We start from the raw sequence: 16,363 nt of genomic DNA on the forward strand, positions 1-16,363 counted from the left end.
GCCTGGAGAATCCCATGGGCAGAGGAGCCTGGTGGGCTATAGTCCATGTGGTTGAGAAGAGTTGGATATGACTGAAGTGACTTAGTACATGCACACACATATAGATACATATGTGGATATGTATATATGCATATATTTCTGTGTATGTATATATACATATAGTGTGTGTGGGGGGGGGGGGGATTTTATAGGGCAAATAAAGCCATTTAGTCATAGACCTAGTTGAAATTTGCATTTCTCTTGGTCCTAGAGAGAATGAAACTGTTGATATAAATTTTGGGATTTTTTTTTAAGTTGCCACCTCACATTGCTTTTCACCAATTTTTCTATCAGAATATCTTAAATATTCTTTATTGGATTTTAAGAGCTCTTGAATATTAAAATTTATTTTCCATTTTCTAAGAGTTTGGAAATGGCAGAAATAAAATTATTCTCTGAGAGCTCAGTTTAGAAACAATATATAATAGAGTGGAGCAGACATGTGCGAACTTTGGTTTAAGAGAAAATGGCTTCCTAACTGTCAAGAAGTGAGTTATCGAATTTATTACTGTATCTTTAAAAAGGTCATGGCGTTTGTAAGGTATCCTATGGAAGTAAATAAAAATGTGGATTCAAGTGTCAAATATTATGTAAGCCAGCCAATATTATGGTCTTGAGAGAAGACTGAGTCCTATCCATACATTATTTCAGGTCATTGTTATTAAACATTCAAATCATGCTGCTAACTATTATTGATTTGATTTCATTTTCCTCAAGAAACTCCTTCTTTTGCTCCCCATATGCCTACAGGGAGAACATGTGCTAGGCAGAGGGCTTGAATGTTTGATGTCTCAGCAGTTTTGATTCTCATTATGAATTAATAAACCAGAATCTTGATTATACTTCAAATACTGGGCAAAAGTGTGTCGAGTGGCATTTAAAACTGACTAGCTCCTTCTGCAGTTATACTTCTCAATAATGAAAAAATTGCCCTTCTGACTTTATATATATCAGTCTCATGAGCTTGGTAAATATGAGTCTAGCCCTGATGGACAGATTCACTCAGGGTCACTAAAAATCACTGTGAACACATGAAGGAAAGACTTGGGACTCCAGCATTGCCACCTTGGTGTTCTGTCATTTCCTTAACCTAAATGAACCTCTTTGAGTTTCAAAAAAAGATTTACCTTATAAATGGAGAAAGAATTTTCATAGTTTTTGTTTATAGTGTTTAAGGATACTCTATCAAATATATATTATAATGATATATTCATGATTGTATGACTATGCTCATATTGTATACCTAACTTGGTAGTCGGTGGATGATTCATAAATGTTTGATAATGCCTAGGAACCTACTGATGTCTGCATTTTTCAAAGTCTTTCCAGTGAAACTGATCTTCTCTCAACGAAAGGGAAAGGAAAACACAAATGGGAGCCGACAGGGCTGGCCTGTGTTCTACATAAACTTTGTCGCTTCTTCATAATATAGTGGTACTTAGTTTGGATGAGTTCAGTCATTCTGGTAGCTTCAAGAATACATGATGTGGCACGATATATGTGGGAAACTATAAGCGGTTTGGTGCTCTTGCAAAGTCTAGTGTGAGGCAACTAGTGAAAAAGCTAGAGGGGTCAGGAGCAGTCGGAAGAGAAAGTGATGGTGAAATAGGGGAAGGCATTCGGCCCTGATGCTGTAGGTAGATGAGAACCATCAAAGAACTGCAGAACAGAAGAATGTCTAAATGAGGTTTGCGTTTGTTCAGTTCAATGCAGCGGAATTGGAGGGACGAAGAGAGGCCGGTCAGGGGGCAGTGGAATAGGTCTGCTGCTGCTGCTGCTGCTGTGTTGCTTCAGCCGTGTCCGATTCTGTGCGACCCCATAGACGGCAGCCCACTAGGCTTCCCTGTCCCTGGGATTCTCCAGGCAAGAGTACTGGAGTGGGGTGCCATTGCCTTCTCCGGTGGTATAGGTCAGGTGACAGAATATGAGGGCTGGCACTGGGTCATAGTGGAGAGGGGTGCAGAAACAGGAGTGGCTTTGAAAAAAAAATATTTGTAATGGATTAGAAATTAAACCCTGTTGTAAGGTCACTTAGTTATTTAATTTGAGGATGTTGTTTAACAGGAAGTATCCAATCGATTAGAACAAATCCCAGACAAGTTCTAAGCATATGAGAGGATTTTTAATATCCTTTAAATTTTTCCACCAAACCCTGGGGTGTGATGCCTTCAAAGTTACTGGGAACTTCTTGGAACAGCCTAGGCCGGTTTTTAGGCCCCCGTGCCTTTCTTTGTCTTTTCCTCCATTTATTTCCCTTAATGCTTAATGGAGCAGTTTCAGTTTTGTAGGTAAACACAAGCACTTGTCCTGTTACTTCTCTCATCTTCTACTCCCTTTCAGAACTGATTCTTTAAAATCCCACATTCTTATTCTCTCCTGTTGCCAGGTCCCTGATATTAGGGGTAGGAGAAACCACTGATAATCCAATAACATGCAAATCAATTTGTATTCCAGGAAATGCCTCTGGGATAAGATGCCAGGAAAACAATTCTGAAGGAGTTAAACCCTAATGGTGGACGTGCAGATGCTGACAGCCTAGTTGAGAAGACACATTTGGAGTTAGAGAGATATTCCTCTCAAATATCATCTCATTAAATGTCAAATAGTACCGCCTGGTCATCCTCACTCTTAGAAAGGGGCTCACCATCCAGGCTTTACTGCTCACTTTGTTTGCACACCTGTAGAAACAGAATATTTGAGTAACTGATTTAAACCTTTCATTTAGTTTGAGTCCATTGAGGCAAAGCCAGTAACGGGCAGAATCATTATTAACTAGATAGGTCAAAACACTGATTAATTCAGAATCCCAAGTGACTCTATGCCAAAGAATGGGATTAAATTTTATGGCTGAGACAAACTCCAGCCCTTTTTTATTGAGGGTCTACTTCTGCTTTCTATAGCTCCATTCAACTGCACGGTCTGTGCTTTCACACCCCCGACTTGGTTCCACCAAGTACCTTTGTCCACTTTAATCAAATCATATGTGAGACTGGAGGGGGCTTCACCTAGGTCTTATGCCCATCATTCTGGCTTTCCTGCAGTGAGCAGCTGTCTGTCCATCCAGTCTTAGCCTGCTGTGTGGGATAATCTCTATGATGGCTTTTATCTCTTTATTTCTGCTCAGTACTTTGGTTCCCCTGCTGGAATTGGAGACTTGCCTTGAATGCCAGCCCAAATGACTAGGATCTTGTCAACATGCCTGCCACTTGACATTCCCTGCAATTTGGCAGCTGAGTGCTGTCTCCCTTAGTGCCAGCCACTGACAGAGGTCTTGTTCCAAATTAAATGGACCACCCAAAACTCAAAGTCTGCCACCCACCTGACTTAGTGCCTCACCTCTGCCTGGTGACACCTGGGGTCCAGCAGATGGGATCCTCATTAACATCAGGGAAGTTTGGAACTAACACTACTCATGTGAACCTTGATGTAAATTGTCTTTGATTCCTGGAGGTAACAAGGCAACTCTAAAGCCAGCCAATGCTCTTCCCTGTCTGCACCCCTGTACACCTCTCAAGGCTTACATGCCTTGTTGCCCACAATTTGAAGCTAATACATTAAGTCTCTGGTTTGTCTAGCTTTATTGACACCAGATTTAACCTCAGCATGATTTAAAATCTCTGTTTGTATCTCTGCATCTCTGGGTCTACTTTATGTTCAGCAAAGCATATAAACTTATCAAAAAATTTTTCAGTGTTTATGATTTAGGGCAATATATCTGGAAAGTAGCAGGTGACAAACCCATATTATACTGACTCCCTTTTGAAGTTTGTGTTAGAAATACAGCCAGGATTGATGAACCTGGAAAAAGATATGTTGAAGGAGAGGAAAAATACTTGCTCTTGGTATGAGGGTGAAAATGAAGAAAAGAGATACTCAGTGTTTGATTTGTTTTTTTCAGGCTTCTAAGGGGAAATAAACTCTTAGAGGACTTTTCTTGTGGAATCATTTCTGTGGAAAATAATGGTACATAGAAACTTGTTAAAAAAGGTGGAGGGAGAAGAGAGAAAATAATTGGCAACTGTAAAGCACGCTGTTGATCAGAGAAACCATTCACACAGGTTTAACGCAGAACCGTCCACAGCATAGACTTTCAAGCACCCCTACACCTGGTCAACCCAATACTATGCAGAATTGAAAACTGCATTATTTTCCACACCTGAGTTTCTAATTTGAAACAAACAAAAGAATGCATTTGATGTAACAAAATGAAGAATATCTTATCTCTGCTTAATGAATGATTTTACAGTTCCTTAAGGTATACTCAACGATTGACTACAGAATTTAACCTGCCAGGTTATCTTCAAGCCATGTTCTTCCTAGTTAGGTTTTGAATTAGGTCCACTCCCCCAATGCCTCTCCACTGTCCCTACCTTCTTCTGCCTCATATCAGATCCCACTGTCCACAAGCATTACCTCTTTATCCCTATGTACTTATTCACTTTATTACTGTTTGCTGAATAATTCTGTCTTCTCTCACCATCTAAGAACCAGGTGCTACCCTCTCTTGGGTGATGCCTCTCGTGGCTGGAACCCTGCTGCAAAGAACATTCTAAATCTCAAACCAAAGTCATTAACTCAAGAGAGGGATGTCATTGAAATAAAGGAATTAAACTCTACTGCTTGGGTTGTAAGCGTCAAATAGCCAGTCAGACTTGGATAGTCAGGAAAGCTCTTCTGACCCCATCAAGTCACCTCGTGTAGCTGGTAGCTAGTTCCTCTTGCCCTGAAGGTCTGCAGAGCTGTGGACTAGGCCTCCAGTAAATGGCTAATCAGCTCTCACTATGCCGCATGAAAGAAAAAGTGAAGTCACTCAGTTGTGTCCAACTCTTTGCGACCCCGTGGACCGTAGCCTGCCACGCTCCTCTGTCCATGGGATTTTGCAGGCAAGAGTATTAGAGTGGGTTGCCATTTCCTTTTCCAGGGGATCTTCCTGACCCAGGGGTTGAACCTGGGTCTACCCACATTGTAGGCAGACGCTTTACCGTCTGAGCCAGCAGGGAAGGTATGCTGCATAACTCTACAGTAAACTGTGCTAAACCTGGACCCAGGCCACCACATTGACATGACAGTCAGTCCAAAGTGTTGAGCAAAGAGATTTAGGCAGTGAGTATTGCAGAAATCAGTTGCATAGCACCTCTTCTCTAATGTAATTGATTATTATTGTTGTTTTGGCTGCTCTGGGTCTTTGTTGCTGCCCACAGACTTTCTCTGGTTGTGGCGAGCAGGGGCTATGCTCCAGCTGCAGCAGACGGGCTTCTCCTTGCGGTGGTTTCTCTTGTTGCAGAGCAAGGGCTCTAGAGTTCCTGCTCAGCAGCTGTGGCGCATGGACTTAGTTGCCCCGCCGCATGTGGAATCTTCCTGGATCAGAGACCGAAGCCGTGTCCCCTGCATTATCAGGCACATTCTTAACTACCAGACCACCAGGGAAGTCTGCAATAGTGTCCTGATTGTTGGGTAACCACTGACTTATGTGGATGCTGGCATTGGCTCTCTGATGGAGAGACATGTAGATACATCAGGCTGAGTTCTACAATATTAAGTTTTCTAACCACAGTATTTGTTTCCACCCCTACACAACTCAGAGAAAGGAGTTATTAGCTATTTTAAAAATTGTGAGGCATAAAGTGTATAAAAGAAAATGGAAAGAAAAGTTGAGCAGTTGAGAGTAAGTAGGTTTTCATCAGATACTTGGGAGAAAGTATCTGGAGTCTAAACACTAACGATAAGGAATTTTAACTGTTTAAAAGAATGATTTGCTAAAATATAACAATAGAGATGGTGTCTCCGCATACTGTGATTTTTTTTTTTTTCTCTTTATGGCATGCTTTCCATTGTCACTCATACTGCTTAATCTCTTCTCGAATGTTTAGTTTGTCAAGTGGGAGGAAAGTAAACTTCCCAAATAGACAGCACCCAGAGTTAATATTTTGCAAAATTTGCTGAGTCTGAATAAGACAAAGCAGTGATTTGAGGAAAATGCAGATAATATTGTTGAGGGAAAATATCTTCAGAGGAAAATAACATTTGGCTAAAATACAAGCTTTGATGTTTCAGAAGGAAAAAGAGTATAGCTGTGAAGACTGTGAAGACAAAAGGTCAAACATCAATGATACCTTTCTGAAAATTATATATGCTTATTTGGAAAAATTCACTCTTTTGGGAATCCAGTTCTAGGAATCTTAATAAATACATAGAGTTTTGTAATTGTCTTAAAATCAATATACAAAGACACTCCTCATTCCTTCCAATATTCCTTCCTTTCCTAGTTTCTCTTTTAGTAAAAACAAAAGTGCCCCAATAGTGTGACTCTTGGTAGCTGCTAGTCTCTTTTCTACAGCTATCAATTACATAATAATAGTATCATAAAATAAAAAAAATAATACTTAGTCATACACTTGAATAAAATATTTTAAAAACTGAATTTGACTTTATATGAATATATTTTTGCAGAGACATGTTGTGAGATGAGAAATGAAAAGAACGTTCAAGCACAAAACACCGAAGCTCTAAGGAAGAACTTGAATAAGAAAAAATGTGAATTTGTGGAGACAAATGAAAAACATTTGAGTGTTAAAGCTTGTTCCTGTCAACTTACAATGTAAAACTTCAGGTGTCAGCTTATAATGGAACTGAGTGCATAGCAATTCGAAACTATTTTTGAGGGGAAGTGAACAAGACATTGAAAACCAGTCAACTAAAAAATTGGTCCTTGTATGCAGAATTATCTTATCATAACAATCATTTCTGTCCTCTACCCTTTGCTTCCTCAGTCTCCAACCTAAGGCAAATCCTTCTGTTTTTCTTCCATATTCTCCAGTTCGCCTTCCCATTACTTTCAGTTCAGTTCAGTTCAGTCGCTCAGTCATGTTCAACTCTTTGCAACCCCATGGACTGCAGCATGCCAGGCTTCCCTGTCCATCGCCAACTACCAGAGCTTATTCAAACTCATGTCCATTGAGTCAATGATGCCATCCAACCATCTCATCCTCTGTCGTCCCCTATTCTTCCTGCCTTCAATCTTTCCCAGCATCAGGGTCTTTTCCAATGAGTCAGTTCTTCGCATCAGATGGCCAAAGTATTGGAGTTTCAGCTTCAGCATCAGTCCTTCTAGTGAATATTCAGGACTGATTTCCTTTAGGATGGACTGGTTGGATCTCCTTGCAGTCCAAGGGACTCTCAAGAGTCTTCTCCAACACCACAGTTCAAAAGCATCAATTCTTCGGCACTCAGCTTTCTTTATAGTCCAACTTACATATCCATACATGACTACTAGAAAGACCATAGCCTTGACTAGACGTATCTTTGTTGGCAAAGTAATGCCTCTGCTTTTTAATATGCTATCTAGGTTGGTCATAGCTTTTCTTCCAAGGAGCAAGCATCTTTTAATTTCATGGCTGCAGTCACCATCTGCAGTGATTTTGGAGCCCCAAAAAGTAAAGTCTGACACTGTTTCCACTGTTTCCCCATCTATTTGCTGTGAAGTGATGGGACCAGATGCCATGATCTTCGTTTTCTGAATTTTGAGATTTAAGCCAACTTTTTCATTCTCCTCTTTCATTTTCATCAAGAGGTTCTTTAGTTCTTCTTTGCTTTCTGCCATGAAGGTGCTGTCATCTGCATATCTGAGGTTACTGATATTCTCCCTGCAATCTTGATTCCAGCTTGTGCTTCATCCAGGCCAGCATTTTGCATGATGATCCCTGCATGTAAGATAAATAAGCAGGGTGACAATATAGCCTTGACATACTCCTTTCTCAATTTGGAACCAGTGTGTTGTTCCATGTCCAGTTCTAACTGTTGCTTCCTGACCTGCATACAGATTTCTCAAGATTCAGGTCAGGTGGTCTGGTGCTACCATCTCTTTCAGAATTTTCCACAGTTTATTGTGAGCCACACAATCAAAGGCTTTGGGGTAGTCAATAAAGCAGAAATAGATGTTTTTCTGGAACTCTCTTGCTTTTTCAATGATCCAGTGAATGTTGGCAATTTGATCTCTGGTTCCTCTGCCTTTTCTAAAACCAGCTTGAACATCTGGAAGTTTACAGTTCACGTCCTGTTGAAGCCTGGCTTGGAGAATTTTGAGCATTACTTTGCTAGTGTGTGAGATGAGTGCAATTGTGCGGTAGTTTGAGCATTCTTTGGCATTGCCTTTCTTGGGGATTGGAATGAAAACTGATCTTTTCCAGTCCTGTGGCCACTGCTGAGTTTTCCAAATTTGCTGGCATATTGAGTGCAGCACTTTCATAGTATCATCTCTCAGGATTTGAGATAGCTCAACTGGAATTCCATCATCTCCACTAGTTTTGTTCATAGTGATGCTTCCTAAGGCCCCCTTGACTTCGCATTCCAGGATGTCTGGGTCTAGGTGAGTGATCACACCATAGTGATTATCTGGGTTGTGAAGATCTTTTTTGTAGAATTCTTCTATGTATTCTTGGCACCATTTCTTAATATCTTCTGCTTCTGTTAGGTTAATCACTTGTAATTATATATTTAATTAACACCTCTCCTCCACAGGTGTTCAAATATATTCCTTTACTGATCCAATCTCTATATTCTATTTAGGACCAACCCAGAGATCCTTGGGAGCAAGGACCACATCTTTATATTGTGAGGGCTTGGTACTGTACCTGGCATAGGAGAATTTCCAAAATGTACTTCATTAAATGATGAATGAAATTGTGTAAGGAGAAGGTTATGAATCAGTTAAGAAGTTGAGGAGGCCCTTTTGGGCACCATGGAAGTTTAGATAATTGTGCACCAGAATTTCATGCTTACCTTTCCATAATTTGCAGTTTTTATGTGGAAGTAGTGATGCCTCCAGGGACTACAATTCCTGGTTCCATTGCTAGTAGGTGTGGACAGGGCATGCCTATAATTTCTGGGCCAGATTTTGTTTTTAATGAAGACTTAACATCTTCTCTAGTCTCTTTCCCCTTCCACAGAGAGGTCTCTGAGGTCGCAGGGGATGATACATTCCCAAGACAGAAATAGCATAGGTCTCTGAATACTACCTGGAGGAAAGCTGCTTGCTGGCCTGTCACCCCCACATATAACAGACCCTGGTATGCATCAAAGTCCTTTGAAAACCAGGTGCTGGTTGTTAGAGTAGCTAGTCTGACCACAAAAGCCTAGTGTTTCTACTGCCTAAGGGAAAACCGGATAGATGTCTGTTTAAACAAACAAGCAAACAAAGAAAACCTCCAACAACAACACTAAAAACAATAAAGGAGGATTGGTGTTGCCAAGTACCCAGTCACCATCAACTCTTTGAATTGCCACTTGCCCCTTTTTTAATTTAAACTCTGGACTTACAGTGCTAAGCTTTGGGGAGGGGTTTAGGGGCTTCCTTTTTCTTTTTCGCTTTGCATTACCATGAAAAACCTAGACAGTGTATTGAAAAGTAAAGATATCACTTTGCCAACAAATGTCTATATAAATCAAAGTTCCAGCAGTCATGTTCTTCTCTGGTGGCTCAGAAGATAAAGAATCTGCCTGCAGTTCAGGAGATCTAGGTTTGATCCCTGGGTCAGGAAGATCCCCTGGAGAAGGGAATGGCACCCCACTCTAGTATTCTTGCCTGGAGAATTACATGGACAGAGGAACCTGGTGGGTACAGTCGATGAGACTGCAAAGATTTGGACACGACTGAATGACTAACACACACATGTAGGGATGTGAGAGATGGATAGTAAAGAAGGCTGAACACAGAAGAATTGATGCTTTAGAATTGTGGTGCTAGAGAAGACTCTTGAGAGTCCCTTGTTCTGCAAGGAGACCAAACCTGGTCAACCTGAATATTCAACAGAAGGACTGATGCTGAAGCTGAAGCATCAATACTTTGACCACCTGATGCAAAGAGCTGACTCATTGAAAAGACTCTGTTTCTGGGAAAGACTGAAAGAAAGAAAAAGGAGAAGAGGGCAGTGGAGGATGAGATGGTTAGAAAGCATCACCAACTCAAAGGACATGAATTTGAAAAAATTCCGGGAGATAGTGAAAGACAGGGAAGTCTGACAGGCTGCAGTCCATGGTGTTTCAAAGAGTCAGATATGACTTAGCAACTGAACAATAACAACAGAATGAAGCTCTGATCTGACTTTTGACATGAACACAAAGTGCTAGATGGTCTTCTTGACCTCCAGCAAACAGGATGGAGGAAATATAACAATTCTTGGTAAATTCCTTTATAACAATGGTTTGATATTTTTATTTCCAAAGAATCTTTTTCAAGGTACGTTTTTTTCCTTTTTGCCCAGTTTCCTTATCACTTGCTGTAGATGACTTATTTTGGTTTCAGGAAGACTATATTACAAGTCTGTTTTATCTAATAAACTGAAAATTGCTGCTTTAAAAAATTAAACTAATTAAATTCCTAAGATTTAGTAGCTTAAAAACAACATTTCAACCAGCAGGTTCTGTCGAAAGAGTAGATTGAAGTACAACAAAAACCAAAAACAAGAACATAATTAAACAACTAGCCTAGTCCAAAAAAGTAGGGTTTCATACCATAGCGTTTCCGAGTGAAAATAAGAGAAGAAACATCAAGATAGCCTTTAAATTTGTTAAGAGGAAGTAGTAAAAGTCTTTGTGAGACTTTGTGGTACAAAAGCAGGAAGCAAGGGGTATAAGACAACATTGTTGAAAGCCTGAATGAGCATTTCTTGTGTATTGATTGAATACTCTGAAGGTCACATCTTGGGCATGAAAACTGGCTTCCAGGCTTGGGGGCCCATGGTTTACAGCATGCTTTGAAACTCCCCTTCTTTCCTTCCTTCCAAGTTGAAACTGAGTAAAGAAAAAATTGTGATTGGGACATTGGGACATTGTAAGCTGAGAGCATCTTTCTGGCACAGAAGAATGGTGTGTTCCACCTACTCTGGGAACCTAGACAGGGGAATGAAATGATTTCCACACCGTTCCATATTTCATCCTGTTATTTAAGAAACATCATCTACAATGGACAGACTGCTTTGGGGAGTGACACAGACAATTCTTAGTGAGCTTGTAGTGTGAGGGTGTCGAAGGGGTGCAGGATAGAGGGGCAGATGGGCCAGAACACAGAGAACTAAGGGATATTGCCATCTAGGACTGCTTCATGACTTTATGAAAAAGTCAGTCTCAGAAGGAGTGTTTGCTTTGGAAAAAGAGTGTCAGGACAAAATGGCTTCAAGGCAACTTGCAAATGCTGCCAAGAAGCTGATATCTTGGCCGTGTGAGATTGCAAATGGCAGTGAAAAGGGTTTTTCTGCAGAAGTACTGGTGATTCTGAGGATATGAGCAGTAGAAAGAGTTCTTGCGGATCTAGATTTGCTAAGTACAGATGAAGCTGACAGTTTCACTCCATGCCCCTGGAAAACTCAAGTTAAGGACTGAATGTCACTGCTGAGCAGTCCCACTGGGAGATTGCTTAACTGGTTTTCATGAACCTATGAATGTTTTGAAGGCACAATCTTGGGTCAGTAGTGACACACTTCATTTGATAAGTGGCTTTGCTCATTGCTTTCCAATATCTGGAAACATATACCATATTGCACACTATTCCACCCACAAAACAAAACAAGAAAATGTTATTGCATATTTGGATAAGCAGCAAGTGGGGGAGAGGAATTTGATTCTGCAGAAGGAGCAGATAAGGATGTTTTGTGCCATCATTAAGTTGAAGGGTCCAAACCTGAATCTGAACCAGGTGATTATATCACTAAATTTTCACCACTGGTTTGCTTCATTTTAAAATGACCTTTCTTTTTAATTACCTAACTCATGTCATATGTAATCTTATGACTAAAATTCAAAGCATGTTGGTTAAATGCCTTGAGAGAAATATCAGTCCCATAGCAGGGAACTTAGAGAAAGAAGAACACTAATCTTGAATGGAAGAGATCAGCTGAGACTTTATGGAAAAAAACAGTAAATGATCTTGAATTTGAAAAATAAATAAGAGTCAAAAGACACCACCAGAAAATTATTAGAGCTAATCAATGAATACAGTAAAATCCCAAAATATGAAATTAATAACAGAAATCTCTTGCATCCCTATACCCTGACAATGAAAAATCAGAAAGAGAAATCAAGGAAATAATCCCATCCACTATTGTAACAAAAAGAATAAAACAACTAGGAATAAACCTACCTAAAGAGACAAAATGCCTGTATTCAGAAAACTAAGACTCTGATGAAAGAAATCAAACAGATGGAAGGATATACCATGTTTTGGTCTGGAAGAATCAATATTAAGAAAATGACTGTACTCCCAAAGAAATCTATAGATTCAATGCAATCCCTATCAAACTACCAATTTCTACAGAAACAGAGCAAAAAATTAACAATTTGTATGGAAACACAAAAGACCCCAAATAGCCAAAGCAATCTTGAGAAAGAAGAATGGAGCTGGAGGAATCAACCTTCCTGACTTCAGATTATACAGCAAAGCTATAGTTATCCAGACAGTATGGTACTGGCACACACGCACACACACACACACACACACACACACACACACAATAGACCAATGGAACAAGATTTAAAAGCCCAAAGATAAACCCACTCACCTACGGAAACCTTATCTTTGACCGAGGAAGCAAGAATATACAACGGAGAAAAAAGACAGCCTCTTCAATAAGTGGTGTTAGGAATACTGGACAGCTATGTGTAAAATAATGAAACTAGAACACTTTCTACTACCACACTCAAAAATAAACTCAAAATGGATTTAAAAACTTAAATGTAAGGCCAGAAACTACAAAGCTCTTAGAGGAAAAGATAGACAATGCAGTCTTTGGCGTAACTCACAACAAGGTCCTCCTTGAAAGCTTTTGCACAGTGAAGGAAACAATAAACAAAAGACAGCCTTCGGAATGGGAGAAAATAATTGCCAAGAAAACAACAGACAAAGGATTAATCTCCAAAGTACATAAGCAGCTCATATAGCTCAATATGAGAAAAACAAACAGCTCAATCAGGAAAAAAAAAAAAAAGTAGGCAAAAGACCTAAACAGATACTTCTCCAAAGAAGACATGCAGGTGGCCAGTAAACTCATGAAAAGATGCTTAATGTAGCTCATTATTAGAGAAATGCAAATCACAACTACAGTGAGATATCACCACACACCAGGCAGAATGGCCATCATAAAATAATCTACAAGCAACAAGTGCTGGAGAGGATATGGAAAAAAAGGGACCCTCTTGCACTGTTGGTGGGATTGTAAACAAATCCAGCCACTATGGAGACTCCTTATAAAACTAGCAATGAGACTACCATGTGACCCAGCAATACTACTGAGCATATACCCCAAGGAAACCATAACTGAAAAAGACACGGGAACCCCAATCTTCACTGAAGTACTGTTTACAATAGCAAGGACACAGAAGCAACCTAGCTGTCCATTGACAGATGAATGGATAAAGAAGGTTGTGATACATATTCAACGGAATATTACTCATTCATAAAAAAAGAATGGATTTGAATCAGTTCTAGTGAGGTGAATGAACCTAGAACCTGTTATACAGAGTGAAGTAAGTCAGAAAGAGAAAAAAAAAAAACATTATATGTTGACATATATATGGAATCTTGAAAAATGGTATTAATGAATCTATTTGCAGGAAAGGAGTGGAGTTGCAGATATGACGGATGGACTTCTGGACACAGTGAGGGAAGTGAAGAGTAGGACGGATGGAGAAAGCAGCATCAACATACATACACCACCATGTGCAAAACAGATAGCTGCTGAGAAGTGGCTATATAACACAGCGAGCCCAGCTCCGTGCTCTGCGATGACCTAGAGGGGTGGAGCAGGGTGAAGAGGGGCGGGGGTTCAAGAGAGGGGTGATGTATGTATAATCATGGCTAAACTGTGTTGTCGTATGGCAGAAACCAGCACATCATAAAGCAATTTTCCTCCAATTAAAAAAGTAAACTTAAGCCTGAGTAATAAAGAAAAATAGCCAACTAAAAACGTTTTGGGCTTCCCTTGTGATTTAGCTGGTAAAGAATCCGTCTGCAATGCGGGAGACCCAGGTTCAATCTCTGGGTTGGGAAGATCCCCTGGAGAAGGGAAAGGCTACCCACTCCAGTATTCTGGCCTTTAGAATTCCATGGGCTATGTAGTTTATGGGGTTGCAAAGAGTTGGACACGACCGAGTAAGTTTCACTTTCACACAAAAACATTTCAGGATATTTAGCATATATAGAGAAATATGGATAGACCTTAAGTGCACAGGTGGATGAGTTATTTTGAAGTGGAAGTCAAACATTTCAAGTACTCAGCAGCCACCATGCCTCCTCCCAATCACTATTTTTCCCTGCTCCCCAGAAGTACCCACTGTCCTGACATTTAACACCACAGACCAGTTTTATTCATACTTGAACTTTATATAAACAGAATCACACAGGATGTACTCTTTCACGTTGGGCTCTTTTGCTTGACATTTTGTTCCTCAGCACAGTGTCATTGCAGGTCATAGCCTTTCATTACTTTTCCTTGCTCTATGATAATCCATTCAATGTATATATCACAATTTATCCTCTCTACTGTTGATGAAAATTGTCTCCATCAGCTTTTGGTGCTTACAAATAAAGATGCTATGAATATTTTTACATAGTTTTTGTTTACAAGCATATGCATTATTTGAGTACATAGCTGAGAATGAAATTGTTGGCTTGTGGGGTGTGCATATGATTAACTTCACCTGATGATGGTAAACTGTTCTCCAAAGTGGTAGTTGAATATGATTTAAGAAAAGAAATGGTGGGGAAGAGAGTCAAGAAACAGGAAAAAATCATGGCAAAGAGACGGGGATAGGAAAGCATGTTCTAGAGCGGCTTGAAGGATACACTATTACAGAAATCAAGCAGAGGTAAGAACAAGACTTTGGAAGACCTTTATGTCTTTCTTGGAAATTGGAACTGTCTAGGGGATGGAGAATCATCACAGAAGCTGAAATGAGGGTAACATTATGAGCTCTATGCTTTAGGAAGAGCAGTCAGTATGAAGTATCTGAGGGTGAGATGGAGGCTGAGATTCTGAATCAGGGTACTGAAACTGGGAATCAAGAGTCATCTAGGACAGGTGTCTCCAAACTCTGGGATCTAATGGTGGAACTGACCACCATTAATAATAATAGAAATAAAATGCACAATAAATGTAATGTGCTTGAATCATCCTGAAACCATTCCCCCACCACCCTGGTCCATGGAAAAGTTGTCTTCAATGAAACCAATCCCTGTGCCAAAAAGTCTGGGGATCACTGGTCTAGGAGATAGAGTGGCTGAGATTCCTATTAGTCTCTTTTGCCACGTAGGGCCCCTTTCCTTCTGAATTCTGGAACTCTAACATTGCTGGGTTTCATTCTACCTTTCCTTAACAACCATGGCAATTGACTTCTTTTAGGATTCCTTAATTTATTTCCTCTCAGTAAGATTTTTTTTCCTAATGATAAGAGCTTCTTGGGGCCTCCCTGGCAGTCCAGTGGTTAAGACTCAGTTCAGTGTTTCTGTGGCAGGAGGCATAAGTTTGATCCCTAGTCCTGGAACTAAGATACTGCATGCCATACGGTGAAGAGCTTCTGTATGGTTTTAAGTAGAGACCGAGAAAAAACAGCTCAGAATGGACAATTCTACATTTTTAATGAATGTTAGATAAAAGCAAGAGGTTACCCAGGAGCCTTTAAACAGTGCTCTGCAAAAAAAAAAAAATACTATCTGTCAAAAAGATGCAAAAGACGTTATGATTTCTAAACCACACACTCAAATATTAGGAAAAGCCCTGTCTATATCTAGTACTCTGTTTATAGTTTTAATAGGAAAGGCTTCACAGTCTATGAATAATTTGTATGAAACCATATTAAGCGTTGATCAACAGACAACTGATTTACTCTGATTGTTTTATGATGGTATTAGCACGCAGTTAAGGGGACCAGATGGGTCAACAAAGAAGTAGATAATTATGTGGCAAAGAATGAATTCTGTCAATCAGGTTTTTCTTGCAGCACAGAAAAATACACTAACAACCCCTCTACCCCCCAGTGTCAAAGGCTTGACATTACCCCTGTTTTTCAACATGAATCTGCCATCATTTAATAGCTGTGGGGTTTGGGCTCAATTAGTTTCAGTCTTGGTGATATGAGCCTGAAACCTCAGCTGAAGCAATCACAATAAATATTTGGTAGACTCCAGAAGAATAATTGTGTTCCCCAGCTATAAGCAATTAAGCATTAGATGTATTCCTTGTAAACCTTTGCAAGTGCAATGAAAAACATGTTTTAAAAGACAAATAATTAAATGGCTTCTTTCCTTCAGTGGCATTTAGGTAGAGGAAATGAAGGT

The sequence above is a fragment of the Budorcas taxicolor genome, chromosome 22 (genome assembly GCF_023091745.1).
Source record: "Budorcas taxicolor isolate Tak-1 chromosome 22, Takin1.1, whole genome shotgun sequence".
Classification (NCBI taxonomy): domain Eukaryota; kingdom Metazoa; phylum Chordata; class Mammalia; order Artiodactyla; family Bovidae; genus Budorcas; species Budorcas taxicolor.